The sequence below is a fragment of the Aulonocara sp. 'chitande type north' Nkhata Bay genome, linkage group LG2, assembly GCF_057382095.1.
Source record: "Aulonocara sp. 'chitande type north' Nkhata Bay isolate Kocher_YH1m ecotype deep benthic linkage group LG2, A_spYH_male_GT1.1, whole genome shotgun sequence".
Taxonomy (NCBI): Eukaryota; Metazoa; Chordata; class Actinopteri; order Cichliformes; family Cichlidae; genus Aulonocara; species Aulonocara sp. 'chitande type north' Nkhata Bay.
In genome coordinates, this window is record NC_141345.1 from 24,631,720 (window position 1) to 24,649,725 (window position 18,006).

At 42.8% G+C, this 18,006-nt stretch overlaps 1 protein-coding gene and 1 long non-coding RNA gene across 2 annotated transcripts in view; one reads left to right on the forward strand and one right to left on the reverse strand.

The window, feature by feature from the left end:
• Positions 1–18,006, reverse strand: part of col23a1b (collagen type XXIII alpha 1 chain b) — a 126,525-nt gene that overhangs the window by 105,736 nt on the left and 2,783 nt on the right. The gene's annotated exons all lie outside the window — the stretch shown is intronic.
• On the forward strand, positions 2,524–4,197 carry LOC147337884 (uncharacterized). The gene is made up of 3 exons (XR_015124992.1): positions 2,524–2,632; positions 2,902–3,019; positions 3,115–4,197. It is a non-coding gene; the product is annotated as an uncharacterized LOC147337884 (long non-coding RNA).

The following is an 18,006-nucleotide window of genomic DNA, read 5'->3' on the forward strand; positions in this document are numbered from 1 at the left end:
GTTAATGTGGGCAGAAGGCTTAGCATACCTGTCTCTATATGATGAACGAGAAGCCTGTGAGACAATGACAGCAGATGAGTTGAGGATCCAGTCCCAGAGCTCGGCTGGGACGGCTGGGTGTTTTTAGGGAGGGGACGATGGGAATGCGAGTAACTCGGGCTCACAGTTAACCTGACACCGCCATCACCAGACCAGCGGGACAATAACGGGCCAAAGCATTCCACACTTTTCTAAACATGGCCTTCACTCCTCTGGTGCAAGACACTGCAGAGCTTTAATGCTCCTGAAAGCGATCTCTGTGCCACATTTACTCCTTTGCTGGCTGCTCTCTTTGTCTTTTTCCGGGTTGTCTGTACAAAAAAAGAAAAAACCAAAAAAAACTCTGCAGCTTCCACTTAGCACGAGCAACCAATCAATCAGGAAGCAGTACACCCCAACAGGTCTGATAAGAACGTGATGGATGCTAAACACAAAACCTGGATTTACCATGCATAGGGGTATCACAGAGACAAATTACCATAACACAGCTCCTTTAAATGCCCTGAGAAGATTGTAGCTGTCTATTTTTCCACTCTGTAACTGCTTTGAACTTTTTTTTGCTGACTGCTCGACTATAAGGGGTTAGCACAACACAACAAAAGAGACCAAAATGTCAAAGAAATAAATATTTGACTTAATTAGACTATAAACATCTGCTCTCAATTTCATACCCCAAATTCGGCGTCCAAGGCCGATCTTGATTCCCTGAGATATTTTCTCATTAGCGGTTCACAGACAGACAAATATAGAGTGAGAATTTTAATGAAAACTTGAATTAGTTCTGCCTTAAACCCCAAACACAGGAGGCTAGATGCCCTACAAGCTCGGTATGATGAGGCTCTTTGCGACTGCACGGAAAATCTATTAGTGCATTTAGCTCAACTGGAGTATTGCTGGTGTTTATACAGTGCACCACTGTACACTCTTCAAGGACACTCGCTTATTCCCCCACATTTCCCACTTATCTCTCTTGCACACGCACACACACATGGGTCACTGTGAAGGACATCCAGCATTCCCAACATTCCCATTGGTGCCTGGCATCAGTGAAGACTTGCCAGATCCTCTCTTTGCAGACCCCTCCAACACCTACGGCCCCACATTCACCACAGGCTGATGCTTCCTTCAAAGGGTTACCATCATGTGGATGGGCCTTGTTTCTCTTTGCCCAGTTCATTCATTTGAATTAGCTGCACGCAAACAGAAGATACTGTAGCAATAACAATCGTACTCTACAACAGGACTAGGTTTTGGTCCTATTTGCTGACCTATTTATAAAAATCAACAATGAAAAGCCAGATGTTTGTTCATTTCTACACAGAACTGTCATGGTGGAAGGAGAAGAATGTGAAACACATCCTAAAAAGTACCATTTCAGCAGGTTGATGCAGTAATTCCTCAGTTTTTATATCTAATTTAAAAATCTGCTTAATGACTTTTCACAGTTACTGCTTCAACTAATCAATAATTATAATTTTTAATATAGAAAACCAAAATAAAATGCTTTGTCTATGAAAGAAGTTCAGGTACAGAATTTCACAAAGCAAAAAACAAGCAGAAGTAATGTTTGCCATTTTTCTTTCCAAAAGTTCCCAGCAGAGTTCCGAACTGATCCTAAGATTATTTTAAACAACTTTTTTGAGCTCTAATTTTTTTATTATTAGTTATAAACTTTGGTGTCATTCGAGCAGTGACTGTCTATCCGTTTATTCAGTACAAAACAGCCCCACAAGCAGCAGGAGTCTCAGACTGTTTGGAAAGTGCTCAGCTATGAAGTATATTTTTCTTCTTCTTCTGGCAGGGCAAGTTCTCATTAGCATAACTCAAATATAGCATATTCAGACTGAGAAAACATTGGATATACAAGATTTGCTGAATGATGTGTTGGCAGGATGAGAGAAAAAGGGAAATAAATTTGAAAAATGTCTTCATAAGCCTCTTAGGCTTTAAGTGTTGATGAACTGTTGATGTGTGAGCTTCCCCCTCAGCGGGGCATCTCCTTCCTATATCTGCTGTCTTTTTTTGGTCCTTTATGAATGCTTCAACAATGCCATCCACTCCCCACACCTGTCGAGGGTCACGACCCCCCCCGATTCCTCTCATGATTGGCCTCCTCGGTCTCTGGACAAGCTGCCTTCATTTCAGACCTTTGTTTATCCATACATCCTACTGATGCATCTATTACCAGCCATCTCTGGTGATGATCTCTTTCTCATCTCCATGTCTGGATTGGTTCATCAGGGTGCTAACTTTACACCAGCTGTACATCATGCTCCTGCCTGCCGTCTGACAGTAGTAAGACACATGGTTACTGAAAGCCTAAATTTAAAACTGCTGCTCTGATGCCCAGAGCAAGTGGCTTCATTAAAAACTATCAGAGGAATTTCGAGAGGGCTACTTAGTGTGCTAATAGGATAACACCACAGTGTCTGGTGACACATGTGGGCTATAAGGGGCGAAAGAGAGACCATGTTCAAGGGATGTGTGGACACAAAATACCCTGGGGAGCAATAGAATGATAGTCGTAGAGGAAATGAGTGGAAAAAAGAGATGCTTGCTAAGACACTAAGGTCTGTTGGGGTCAGAGGATGGAGTAAGTGAATGGAAAAGAACAAACCCTGCTCTCTAAATAGTAAATGTGGATTAAAGTGAAAATCAAATCATCTTCAGTATTTGGTTTAAACTCGCCTGGGGCATCTACTGGTTGTGGTTTTTCTGCAAAGAACGGCACAATTTCATTCTGTACTTCCACAAATATTAAAAACATCTCTTTTTACAGATGACCATAACCTGTCATTATTTGCCTTTTCAACCCTATTAAGCAACCACAGACATTTTTGAATATTATCTTTCTATCTGCAGACGGACTGAGTAAGAAAGTGGCAGACGGGACGAGTCGGGGGAATGATGGAGAAAAGGCGAGGAAGCAGTAAAGAGAGAGGAAAGCTGGAAGGAGGAGTGGAAGGAAAGATCAAATCAGGTCAGATTATGGTTAACGGCACATTGAGGATCATGTTCAACAGCGGTCTTTGACTTTTACTGTCCCCCCCTTTTACACCCCTGTCACCAACGCAGGCAATGCAGCAAATGGCTTTGACATCTGTATTCCCACTTAGAGGACAGCGGAGCAGCAGAGAGGAGATGAGAGTAGAGGCGAAACAGAACAAAGGAGAGATTGGCAACGTAAAGCATAAAACAACAAAGCGAACAGGCAGGAGATCAGTTACAAAACAACCCCTTAATACAGCCAATGAGAATCCCACCTCTCCCCATCTGGTTGCAGGTGTGTGCGGAGTCAAGTTAATGTGCTGGCAAAATCATTACAACATTATACAGTTAAAGTCCTCTGCAGTGGAAACATCTTGACTGAATCATGACCAAAAAGGAAAGAAAAAAAAGTCCAAAGCAGCAATCAAATGACAACTGAGATCCTGTGGATTGAAAGTGACAGCAGTGGTTTGGCTAAATCTCACTCTGCCTCAGCCAGTCAAGCAAAGGGTTTGAAAAACCAACAAAAACCGAGGCTGAAGGAGGACTGACTCTTAAAGTGGGATTAGGCTTGAGATCGGTTTAACCCTCGATATAAAAGCATTAAAAAAAAGCTGTTAAAAGCATGAGAATGTGGTCAGAGCAGGAAGATTTTTGTAGAGACATGATGTTCAGTTATGTTAATTACAGCAGATACTGAAAACCAAAAGAGGTTGGGTTTGTTTTTTTTATTAACTATCGAAGATAAAAACAAAAATTAAAAAAAAAATGGTGGTATACTGCAAAATGAAAACATCAAGTCCATAATTTTACATGCTGGGATATCAATGATTTACTGGAAATGCTTTGAGGTAAATTTTGTTATTAACTGGAAAATACGCTAACAGCTTGTCACTCTGTAAAACTGTCATGAAAACAGTCGGCCTCACGGTGGTAAACTAAGGCCTGAAACACTGAAAAACCAACACATTTAACACATCAGATTATTTTAGATTTCTCTCAACTCGGAAATACGATAATCTGACAATGACTTCTGGATATCTGACTTCCTGTTGCACATGTAAGCACAGTGAACACAGGGGTCGCACGTGTTTCTGCAGGACTTTTAATCATTAGTTATTATAAATCTCTGGCGCTCATCCACAGCGTATATTTGCCCTGTCTCTCTCCCCTCACTCATTGTTGTTGTGATTTGGCACTATAAAAATAAAACTAAATTGAACTATATTCATGCTGTGTGTATTATTGTTGCCAAACTGCTGTTTGTGTTTAGCAGCTTATGAAGACTTTAGTTCTTCATCCTGTTATAGTGCATTCCCACAGGGGGCACCTTCTTCAAGCAACACACACACACACAAAAAAAAACCCCACCCATGAGCTACAAATTGTGTTCGGTCTGTATGTTTACCATTATCACTAACTTAGTTTGGTGTAATAGTGTGCTAACATCTGCAAATTTGCACTACACAGACAAAACAGCTGCACCAAATTTTGTGAAAAGACATCCAATAGTTGTTGAGACGTTTTACTCAAAGCCACAAACTTCTCGGTGGCATGAAGAAAACTGGAAGATCACCAAAGTCATTAGGATCCAGCAGGTGATCCGACAGTTACTGAATAATTGTAGTCCGGTCCACACAGCTAAGATAGCACAAACACAATTCATGGGTTTTGGTTGCCTTTGCACTCTTCTGACAGCAATACACCATAATCTACGTCATGTCTTATGTTCCAGACATTTAAAATGATATTCTAGACATCTCCCATTCTTACTCAATTGAGGAGGCCCTGCTGTTCATTATAACAGCCAGCTGCAGGTTCTTTTGTCGAGGGTGCAAGTTACTGAAGCTTTCCCTGGAGCTGTCTGCAGTGTGTGAGCATGCCTCCATAGGCAGAGGTAGAGACATACTATGCACACATGGGCTGCACTTGAAGACACCCCCCCACCAAAAAAAGCACCTAATTGGAGACAGGAACATCAGCATACCTTAAGTGTGCACATATGTCCGTTTATGTCAGCGTGTGTAAGAGACGTGAATGAAAAACAATGAAGACTTTTTAAAAATTCACTTTGAAGAAGAACCCTGCTCAGCCTGTCTGCCCAATGTCCCTTTGGTGTTACTGCAACACCATACCACAAAGCACAAAAGTGACACCGCAGTACACAAGACTAAATAGCCCAATACCACATGTACAATCACAACCAGGAGGAGAGAAGGGCATCGTGTGGGTCTCCAGCATGAAGGATTTTTTTGTGAATTCAAACATATAAAATATCAGAATTAGCTGAAGAGGAGATCGAGGGACAAACGATGGCTGGCATGAGGGGAAAGGGAACAAATGATAGTTTCACTTCATGTCCCTCAAGGGAAAAATAGGAAAACTGGGATTGGGAGAGACTGCATTCTCCTGCTTCTTTCTATGGCTCCTGCTTGATGGTTAATGCCTCTTTGTTTTGTCACTGTGTTTTTGAGTGTGTCCTGGAGTAGAGTAGAGCTGAAAATCCATCAAGGGTTTGTTGGATCGTATCCAAAATCTACGTGTTTCCATCAAACGCACATATGGCAACATGGCTTTGCGTGTATGTGTATCTGTTTTTATTGGCACGTAAGCCCTGCCTTTGTGTACATATCCATATACCTGTGCATGTGGGCCCCTGCATCGAAACATATTTGTTTGCTCTCTGGAACCAGGTTCAATGTTCTCCTCGGGGGCCCTTTTGTTTCATGTCATGAGGATCCAAAAACAGTTTGGCTAACTCAATTCAGCTCCAACTTCAACATCAACCACAGCCGAGTCCAGTAACTGTGCCAGAGGCAGGATACTGGACTGAGGGGGCCAGGTCAGTGTGTGGGAGACTGAGTGAATGATGACTGATGGTTGGCAGACCCACATAACCCAACAGACAGAAAGACTGACAGATAGATGCATGGACAACTTCAGGACCAAATGCCAAGTCATCCGATCTGTTTTGTTAGGAAAGGCTCCCTTGACCACCCTCAAGCAGCCTGATCAGATCCGTCGTGGAACCCTGACAGCCCTCCAAGTTCTTCCTCTCCTCCTCCTTCACCCCTCCACCCTATAGAGACAAACAACCCTTATCTTCATCCGTCTTCTTGCATGGATGTCTGCACAGTAAAGGTGGTAGATTCAGGCCAAAAGCTGAGAGGTGATTGGCTTCAAGTCTCCTTTACATGTCTTTTAGGTGTTTTGAACTGTGAGCTCCACTTCTAACTAAAATCTCAGCGCTAAGAAGAACTTATAGGGACCAGCTCCCTCCTGGTAAAACAAAACAAGTAATGTTTAAATTAGACCTGGCTTCCTTTAAACTCTTTACTCCATGAAAGTCTGCGGGAGTAACACTTGAAGCTCTTCTCTGAACTGAGCAGTTTCTGTCACATTTCAGGCCTCCTTATAGAACAGAATGTCTGGGTGTACATCAGACGTCATTAAGGGTGGTCTCTGTGTAGCTACCTTTGGAAACTATTCTAATGGTTGTCAAACCACAGCTTTGATACATACTAAGGTGACAAAACTCATTTATGTCACTTAGGGTACTGGGGAGGTTGTCAAATGTTGTCTTTATGGGGAAAAGAGTTCAGATATAGATTTCACATACAATTTTGTGATATCTGTTATATTTATGCATTTTTCAGACATTCATCTGTCAGAAACTTTAAACATTTACAAACATGTTATAACTGTAGTTTCTTCTCCCCTAATTTAAACACTCCCCCCACCCAGAGCCATGGTGAGAGAGGTTTGCAGGGGTGCTGATGATGGCGTTTAGCTCCCAGAGATAACACCGGGTGTTTTTAGTGGAGGTAGATTAAAAGGTGGAGGAGTGACCGAGCATCCTGTTTGCCCTTGTTTAGGTTTTGAAGCTTACTGAAGGAGAGATTGTGGGGCTCCACTGTTACTAAAAGGTGAAGAGGTTGCAAGGTTAGAGGCTAAGGATTATTACTGGACGCAAGATCCCGGATAAACTAAACCCCTGATGTGTGCCGGGGCCAGCAGCGAATTTCGATAACTGAACCTAAGACTGTGTTCAGTTCAATTTAGGTTATTAGATCCCCAAAGTCTGGCTTCTATTAATATTAAAAGATAAGATCTTGGTGTGGCGTGTGATCTGTGTGAAGAGCCTGTCAGCGGCACAGACTATTTACAGATATGGGCCCAGTTAAAATGACAGGACGGACGCAGGGCCAAAATAGAAGTGAGCTGGCAACAACAGCTGTCTTTGTGTCTCAATGTGCTAAATATACGTGACAATTATTCCAAGACAGCATACAATGACAGGTTTCACATTTCCCCGTTTTCTAACTTTCCTCCTCCGTTAAGTATAAACTCTTCTTTCTTTTTTTTTTCAAAGAAATTCAACCTCTCTCTCCTGATGAATGGCACAATCCACAATGGCTCCACTCGGTGACACTAAATCAGGTTAAAAAAGATAACAAGCACAGATGTTTGTAAGATTTTTTTTTTCTTTTTACTCTGTCCTAATCCCGTTAGACACAAATACACATAAATTCAGTGAAAAACCTGACATGTCCCGGTGGAGAGGCCTTATTTTGAAATGTTAGGCCTACTGTCATGTCTAGGCCATGACCCAGGGGAAAACATGAAAGGCAATCGGCCAGTTTGGAGAGGCCAGCATTAATGAAGTAGTCAAAGAGCAGGGGAGAAACAAGAGGAAAGACACAGCATTACATGCTAAAGGCTGACCCCACTTTACTGAGGTCCTGCAGAGAGGAGGGGGAAAGAGGCGAGAGGAGGCAGATGGGGAAGAGGCAGTAAAGTGAAGAACAGGAGGAGAGACACCACAAAGGAAACTCCCAACATGAGGATAATGTTTGAAAAATACAGATAATAGATGGAGTATTATGCTGAAATATTCCTGGGAGGGAACCGGGGAGCGAAAAAGATGAGGTGAAGTAGGAAAAACACAGATGTTAGGAGGTGAAATAGTCAGACGTGGAGAAAATGGGGAGAAACGGGGCAGCGGGGAGGCTTGCATCTGTGCCCCATTCAGACTTTATCTGTTTGTATGGAGAGCACATAAAACTTTGACACCCTCCTACCCCCAGCATGTCCTGCAGCCAGTCACCCTCCCTCTGCGTTTTTCTGCACGTGGACTATTCCTCTCTCTCTCACACATACACACAAACAAGCATTCAGAGGTGCACTGAGGAAAAAACCTTGCACAGGAAAGACAAGCATCAGTGCACAATAGAGGAGGACACAGAGACAGACTGAATGAATGTTAACGCAGTTTAAAGGGTCGGGCAAGATGACGGGCTGTCCAGCTGATCTGCCACGTGAGAGACGCTCGTCAGGTCTGTCTGATTTGATCAAACCTGTTGCTCCGAATAAATAAATGAGAGCTCCATGGCGCCAGGAAATCTGTCTCCAAGAAACCAGCTTGTTAAAAAGAGTCAGTCACATTCCTGTTTCCCGAATGAGCCAGGTACACTAGTTGTTCAAAACTTGGGTCTGACAAAAGAAAAATAGAATAGCATTGGGGTTTTCTGGAAATTACAGTAGGTTGGCTCTTCACAGGAGAATGACAGCACCAAAAATGGTATTGTGTTTTTTTTCTATTCATACAACCTCAAGAGAAAGCAACCAGAAAAGGAAAATAGGGTGCTTGGCTGTGAGTGCATCTTAAGGCTTCCACCAGCAAGGTGAAACAGATTTGGATGAGTTAACAGGCAGACAAGGCCTCACTAACAAGCGACAGATCAGAGCTCGCTACGGCAGCCGACTAAACGCGATTTAGAAACTGAAAATGTGTCAGAGGTGTGACTTTAGAGCACAGCAGCTGTACCTGCAGTCAGCTGGTTTTCACTGGTTAGGCTTGTATTAGCTTTCATCAGAACCATTTTTAAAAATCTAATAAATTCCACTGTTCTTCTGTAAAAACACACACCCAGACAAAAACCCACAAGCTAGAAATCCTACCTCCCATCTCCAGCCTCATACCATAACATCTTAATTTTCCTCGCTCATTTGAACAACCGCAGTTTTTTCTCATCTGTGCCAGCTTTTTTTCTTTTTTCAATTTAAAGTGACAGAAAGACTTTGGTTTCATTTGTCTACTTCACATCTTAAATCCCATTCATGGGAATCACATTGCACACATTAGTCTCTCTGGCGCTTCCTCGGGCCGCTGTCTCGTTCTCCCCGTTCTCTCCACTCATCCCAGTCTTTGTCCTTGTTCCAGATCACACATCAGAACCACATGAAAGTGAGAAAACACTCAGAGTAAATAAACAGAACTAAAGTGGAGACTGCTCAGTCCCTAGTGTGAATCCCCGGCTTTAAGGAGTATCAGCAGCAAGCAAAAGAGTGACAGTGAAAAAAACAAACAAACTTGAGCATGCATCTGTGCTGTTTTGTGGTTCTATGTTTAAATGGGTTGCGAGCCTCTTCCTATTGATGTGCATTGATGCTGCAACCCTAGAAACAAAATACTGTGAGACAAAAATGAGCAAACAGGCTGATTGGATCCTTTTTACATACATCCGATGCTCCGTCTGTGTAAACACTATGTGGGAAGAAGAGCGGCATTTGCATGCTAAATACTGAGAGGGAAAAGTAGGAAAAGCAAGTAAGAGAAACAAAATTTGGATGCAGGCAGGGAGAAAATGAGAGGAAAGAGATGGTAGACCTGATAGATTGTCCACATGTTCAAGTCAGATATTCCATGTGTAACCCAAGCTGACTGGACATCTGTGATATACTCTCCTGGCTCCCAAAATGCACTCAGGACTCGTTTATGATTCCTGAGTGGAACAGCAAATATGCAGATAAGAAGTCCCTGCAGAGGCTGGCAATGGAGATGGGCTGTCGGGTGGTATGCAGAAATGTGGGGAACACACACGCAAGGTGAGCCCACACATATAGACACGCGCACAAAACAAGCATACGCTCGCACACAAGCTTGCTCAGTATGTAAAAAACAGATGGAACGCTGATAAAAAGTTTCAACATGTGCAATATATTGTGCTATTCCAAGTTTCTCCATTTCCTCCTTCCTCGCCCCCTCCCACCCCACCTCCACCTGTGCCTCCATCCGGAACAAGCAGTTAGAGAGTGAGCAGCAGCAGCAACAGCATTCTTGATACAAATCAAGTGTTTTGATTTAATAGCAGCAAATCAAGTGTGTGTGTGTGTGTGTTTGTGTGCACATAAACACATGTTTAGCTCCAATTATCACATTGCTTCACCCTGAGGCCTGCTGGAAAAACATTCACCCAAAATCGGTGACCCCCACGTACAGACATACAGCTTGAACACGCACAGGCTTCTGCCCAAGCTTGGCTGGCGATCAGATCTATTTACGGGGTCATTTTTGGTACGCCGGGTTGGCGTACGACTGCGCGCGAAATCCTCAAATCAGTGAAGAGAAACCTCAGAGAGATAAATGACTCGATCGGCGGGACAGGCCATTTCACATAGAGTGATGCTGATCGTTTAACTGCAGCCACTGAGGCTTAGTCTTAAGCCCTGCATGTGTTACATATGGTTGTAAACATGAGAGCAGAATGACTGCGAGTTTTGCTTGGCTAACTTTTGCCATTATTTTTTTTTTTCAACCAACCCTAAAAAATAAAACCCCAGCTCGTATTGTTCATCTTATTAGAAATGCAATCATTCAGTCAGCAGATTATAGCCTTTAACAGCTACTGCTCCTCTTCACCAGTAGCTATAATACAAGACAACCTTGGCCTGTACCTTCAGGGACTCCCCACTTTTCCCGTGAAAGTCCCCCTGCATCTCCTCATCGTCTGTTTACAGCATGTGTGATAACAAGCTCCATTCCCCCGCCTCACTTCTGGCTGAACTCTGGGTTAATGTATACACTGACTGACCCACTGTGGATGTACAGCAGCCTCAGACCAACCAGATCGTGAGCTAAATATAAACTCCTGAAATCATAAATATTGAGCAGAATGATGGGGGAGGGGCTGCACGTAGGAAACAGAGACATGGGGAGGGATGTGGGGAAATAACAGACAGAAGGACATATTTGGAGAGGTCAAACGGAGAGAAAGAGCGAGAGCAGACCTGAGACAAGTAAATAAACCGCTGCTCAAAGTGGGGGTGTTAAGTTGTTGAGAGCTATACTGCACTCCCTGCTATGACAGAATAACATGCACCAGTGGTGCCGAGGGCCCGTTCAAAGGTTTCAAGCCCAGTTTTATGAGCTCAGCTCATTAAAGAGGTGCCGGGAGAGTGGCGAGTCCATCCAGGGGCTTTTACACTGAGCAGGAGCACGTTTGCCACAGCGAGACCATCTGGATCACCAGTGCTCTTCTTCACATCTCCAACAGCCATTCTGTGACTCCCAAAGAGAGATATACCCTGACTGTTATTACCAGTCTGCATCTGGAAGGATAAACAGTATCCTCTGCACCATCCCTGCATATCTGCTTGTCTGGGTTCATGTCCAGAGATGCTAACTGCCCAATAAATCCAGGTGTGTTTGCACGGGTGTCGTCCCGCAGCTGGGGTCAGCCTTGTTACATTCCTGACAGATTAACTGAGCTGTAAAAATGCAGAAGGGCTGATATGGGATATTCATTTCTGTCGATCTTTATTCTTTAATAGAGGATAAGAGTGACACTATCATTCCAATGAAAACACACTTCAAAAGACATCACCATGAGGTGTTTCGGATCTTTGTGAATACAGAGAAATAATTAACACAAATCAATTAAATTAATATAAAACAGGTTCATACTATAACACAGAAAGGGGCTGTTTTCATCATCACGGTGCTGTCAGCCAGCAGGAGCCCACATGGTGGTGTTAAAGAGTTTTTTTGCTCCCCCATTAAAAGGCTATTCACCTTGTCACCTGCCACTTGTGATAATTAAAGAAAACACGATAATAGTTTCCACATTTGGCACTGTGTGTCTGCTCTGCACCACTCTGCAAGTTCCTGCAACTGCTAATTGCAAAGCCATACTTGCTTGTCCTGAAAATATGGACTCCCTGAAGAAAAATGTATTTGTTTCCCATTACTGATTATTATGAAAGAAAATATGAGACAAAATGTCCCAAACACATCTTAAAATACCAGAATATCTAATATAGATAAACTAGAAATACTCAATAGCTATAATAAGTGCTGTTTTCCATTTAAAGTAATCTTCTAAAGGCCATCTGCTGAGTTTCCAGCCAAAGAAACACCATGGATACTTCTGTGGTGATGCTCCTAAATCAATCCAGGGCTAAAGAAATGAATTACATCCCTGTGGTTTAACACAACATTTGATGCTTTTGATGCACGCTGGTCTGCTGCAAACAATGGCTGTTTTCAAATCATGCCCATCAGACAAAGCATTACTGTGTGAAAAGCAGCACATCAGATGTTCTTCAAAGTCTAGCTGTACTTTGATGCCATGTGCATTTGAAATTTTACTCTATATTCCCCACGGAATTGATTTAACTTGATGTTAAAAGATGTTTAAGTAAAGCAATTTTAAAATAGCTTGTTGATTCAGTTCACAATGTACAATAAACCTCAAAAATGCAGAATTTTATTTTTAATTCAGTGTCCATCTGTGGTAAAAACAAACATCTAATTTATGTTTGTGTCGGGGTTGTGTTCAAAACTGATTCTTTTATTTAATGCCCTCGCACCACTGCTGTGCCGCGCTTGAGAAACCGCTCTCAGCTCTCTTACTTGTCTAGAAAAACACATAAATATAAACATGTCCTTAAATAGCTGTTGCTCATTAGCCAGCTCCAGCTATTTATTGGGCTGACAACATTCAAAACAGGTGATATTCCCCCTACTAGCCAAGAGGTGACGATGCTTAAATATGTACACATGGATGCAAAGTTCTTTAAATAAGCCAGAATCTGTGCTTCCTCCTTTAACTGCTTCACATCATTTCCTGCTTTTAATGGCCTCGGTCAATTCTGACAGATAATATGATAACATGCCAGCAGATAATTGCATCCAGAAACCTTTATTGTGAATCGGGACTACGATCCCAGGGCGGATCGCTGCGTTCAGACAGTTCTTCGTTCTCCTGGGGTCCGCGTGGGCCTTGCCGCCTGGCCGGCCTGTGTCCAGCCAGGAAGAATGTTGGCCCCGCTGTTAAACGTTGTGGTTTCACAAAGCTAACTTTAATAAAAAGAGCTGCTGAGAGACAGAGAGGGGAGACGTGTGGACGTTTTCTCTGTGGTTATGTAGTGCAAGTGTGTGTTTGCGTGTGTGTGTGTGTGTGCTAATCAATGGTCAGGAGGGCTGATACATGGATAAAAATGTCCACACCTGGAGTGGATTCCACCAGCTGTGCTTCAGTTCATCCTCAGTCTGACTTTAATGCAAATGCTTTGGTGAACATGAACACATGAACATCTCATATAGAGACGAGTTGTCTCTTCACTTCACTGACACCATCCTGGTTTAGCCACATAACAGATGAAGCACTGGCACTCACCCTGGCTTACCAAGATCGCTGTAACAAGATCATAAAAGACCAAAAGTTATGTAAAGAAGACGTAAACTGAGAGTTCTCAAACTGTACTTTTGTAAAACACACACATTCAACTGTGGGAATAATACATTTACCTCATGACTTCCTTCTTGCATTGCTGATTGAGTCGGCCACACAGCACCAGACTTCACACAGCTTCCCTTTAAAAAAGGTTTCCTACAAGTTTTTCACATGTGCAAAAGTCCTCCCTGTAACCCGTTACAATGTATAAATTCAGCAATTTCCCCTTGTAACTTTTAACGGTGCAGCCCATTTCACTAAATTACTTGTTTGACAGTGGCTACCAGTTAAAGGGCTTTGATCTAGAAACACCTCTTGAACTCAATCGCTGCACTCAGCGCATGACTTCAGCAATGCAGACGTAGCCATCGCCAAAGTAAATATCTCCAGCTATCTAAGAAGCAGCATTCCCCTTTCCTCCTACAAATAAACTGAGAACACTTAAGCCTTCCAAGATCATCTTCCAAATAAGAAAAAATTAAGATACATCACTTATTTTTATTCCTCCTCTTAACGACACGTCAGCCGAAGCAAAAAAGTAACTTGAGGACGAAATGCTGTGGAGCTGCTGTCCATATGAAAATGATGTCTGTAGTCTTTTGGGATGTAGTCCTAAATGCAAAGCAGGCTGTCGGACAGCACAGGAGGGAAGAGGGAAACATTCTACTTTAGGGCTGAACGATTATGGAAAATAATCTAATTGCGATTTTTTGCCCCAATATTGCGATTGCGATGCGATATGCGATTATTTTTTAAGGTATTTGTCTTCTGTATTATTAAACAAAGACAAGCAATACATCATATAGTATGGCCAATACTATATTACATTAATTTTAAACTGTTCTTTCCTGGAAGACAGACCTCTGTTATGATGACATGAGGTGATGCATGAATTGATGACTGACATTTTTATTTAACTTCTTCAATCACAACAGTATATTTGAACATACACAATAGTTTATTTTTAGCTTACAAACATCTGAGCATAAAGTGCTGACAAGGAACCCTGGTGTAAACATTAAAATGAAAGTCAGTACAATGTGCAGATTGCAGAAATATACATAAACAAAATCAGTGGCTTTACCACACTCAGTTTTTCGACATCTGTGAACTACTAGACAGTCATTCAATTAAAAAATAATATTAAATAAATAAAACTAATAAATAAAAAATACACACATCTTACTGATCTCTGCAGTCAGTAACATTACACATAAAGTTCAAACATAATAGCAATTGTATAAACACACACACAAACACGCCTTTAAAATTTAAAGGCGTGAAATTGGACGGTCTAGTTCTGATTAGCGTCACCGCTGTCTCGGTGGAGTTTAATAAACTCGGCCGTCTGCTTCTTGCTATCTAAAATATAACCAGACACTGGTGTAAATTCTCGACTGTCTCATACTTCTGTTTAATAAGTTTTCTGTTTGACGTTTAGTCAGCTGTGTGAAAACCAAGGAGGAACCCACCCGGGGGATTAATAAAGTTTTATTTTATCTAATCTAATAACTTTAATCTCAGCCAAACCGATTTACTCACGAACAAACAAAACACTGAAAAAAGCCCAACAATAACATTTTTAGGTTGTCTAAGTGACTTATATATTACGTTTAACCCGAGCAGCGAAACTCCGCGGTGATCTGAAAATGATGTGCCGGGAGTTGTGCCGTTCTCGGCCGCATCAGTAACCCTCGAGCTCCCGGCTAGCTGTCGAGCTGGTGGGTAGCAGACGCCTCTGAAAACGTCGAAGCACTTTTGCAAATATGGGATATCTTGATAAACCGAGCAGATATTTGATGTTTACACAACTACTTTCTCGCCTGAAAATATGTTAAAAGTTTATTTTGTGACCCAGAAAGATTAGTATGAGTAATTTTAAAACTTAGTAGCGGCCGCCATTGCTGGAAACTGGAGTTTGGCTGGGCCGCGCTATGAATTCTGGGATATGGTAGTAATTTGGACAGCCTTCGGCGCGTCGCTGTGACGTAATCGGTCTACAAATGCGGCCTCAGGAGGATGCAGCCCATGAATTGTATAATATAATCGCAGTATAATCGCAGCCTTTGCGGTTAGAAAATTGCACTTGATCATGTCGCGATATTATCGCAAATGCGATATATCGTTCAGCCCTATTCTACTTCCTTTCAAATAAAAGACCACCACACAGCGGTGTCTTACTGAAATATTATTTTCAAATAATTACATTCAATAAATAGCTTACTGTAAATCGATTTAGCTCGTATGTTCACCTCATGAAGAAGTACAGTGTGTGAAGTAAAACGGGTGCAAAGAGAAAAAAATAGGTCAGCTGGATGTAGAACATATTTTTATTCTGCACTACAACTTTGCCTGGATCAGAAGAAGATTTATGCTGGAAAAAAGACGCTGCGGTCCAACTGATATCTGCAAGTATGAGTATGCGTGCACAGACACTTAACTCCGTGTGCCAGCAGGACAGAGATGATTTTGTCTCCTGAAAATTGTCAATTTTACCCCTCTCCCCTGTGGCATCAGGTTATTACTTGTTGCCACAGGGGAGAGGATATTGATGCCATATGATACCTAAAGCAATGTATTCAGTCACCTCAAGACATAATAAACCGTGTACCTGCAGACATCAAAATAAACACAAGTACTAGAAATACACGGGTGCAAGTACAAACATGAAGTCAAAGGACTCACAATCGTGCACAAAGAGCTGGTCATGTGCTCTGGTCCAGCATTTCAATGCCGTCCCAGCCCAAAGCTACAGTGTAACAAATCTAAAACATGGCGTACAAAAACAAAATTTCCTGCTGTTATTGTTTTAAAGTGGTAATAAATTAAACTTATATGTGTTCTTCTGTGGCAATACATTGCATAGGTAGCAGCAAGCTTCCTGTCTGATTTATTATGGCTTTTAAACAAAATGCAGCCTGAAGGGAGGGGTGATTGCTGGCCCCGCTTTGGGTCTCCATCTCCCAAAAGACTTTTCTCCACCCCCGCCTCCAGGTGGTAGAGCACGATGCTGGGCAATGAGTGCATTCAGCTGCCCTTAAGTGAGAGTGAGAGGCCGATCCCATGCCGGGATGTTTAACGCCAACAGACTCCTGGAGGGTTTCACACAAGAAGTAGTGCATTTCTCAAGCGATTAAACATCACCCTGCTGCAGAAGGCGTCAAGAGTATATATATGTAGGACTTCTGTTGGTATCGGCACATGTTAAATACATCAACGTGAGAATGCTATGCACAAACACTCGAATATAGGGGGCCCAGTGCTCCCATTTAGTGTGCTAATGACCTCTTCTTATCTCATGGAATCTAATCTGACTGCACAACCAGGGGTTTGACCTCGTGGCATCACATACAAGAACACCACAGACTCTCACAGATGCATTAGGCACACTGAAGGCGCTCAGTCCTCACGTATAGCAGAAAACAAGCATAGCACACATAAAACAACATATTTTTAACACCCATTCATTCAGCAGAGCCATCGCTGGTTGCTGACTCAGGTTTATTTATAGTCATTTTCAGGCTGGTACTCGCCAAAGTGCTGGCAGACTTTGTGCCCCCTACTAAGTATCAGACCTGTTAAACAGCTTTTAAGCGCAATTTGCTTAGATGACAATACACTCCTTCCTCGCAGGACACATGCTGTCCCCACATGATTCGAATTAGTCGGGGCACCTTAGAGGTGTTGTGCTCATGTGTAAGTAATGAACGCCTGTGTACGCGAATGTTTGTGTACGTCTGTGTGCATGTGCTGCTTGAGTGTGCGTTGAGGGTGTAGGCGGGTGTTAATTGCAAACACCTGAAGCTCGTAAGCAGAGCTGCATTTAGTGACAGTTTGACTTAACAACGGCTGGCCGTGCTGTATCTGTGAGCACACAGAGGAGGCCCAGTGCTGCTGCCTTTAGGAGGACGCTGGAGGTAAATGTCCCTGAAGTGAAAGCCTGAGGGACATTACCATTTACAGTTAGTGGGTCTGCTGGCCTTCACAATACTTTACTACTTTTTTTTTCCATTAGAGGAACATCTTTCAACTAAAAAGTGTCAACCAAGAGTTCTGCATCATTCTTTCCAACGCTGCTGCAGAGCTGCTGCCCCCTGTTGGGCTCCTGGCCTCATGCTTAGTGAAAGGTGAGCACCCTGATGTGGAGGGCATGGGCACGGACTTAATGGCAGAAATGCCACTCATGCAGTGTGGTAGTTTGTGTCTCACACGCATACAAGCAGAAATACCTTGGCCTGTGATCCTGTTGGTAAGAGAATCAAATTTCAAGCGGTGAGAGTTGGAACCAAAGGGGAGAAGATGGTCTTATCTTACAGTGTCGCGTTGAGAGAGAGAGGAGCCCCCCCCGCCCTTCCCGTCGGCCCCTCAAAGGCTCTGAGACGAACTCAGACTTGCACGACACACGCAGCGTAGGACCACGTGTGACCACGACATGAAGCCCAAACCCTCGTCCAAGGACGCA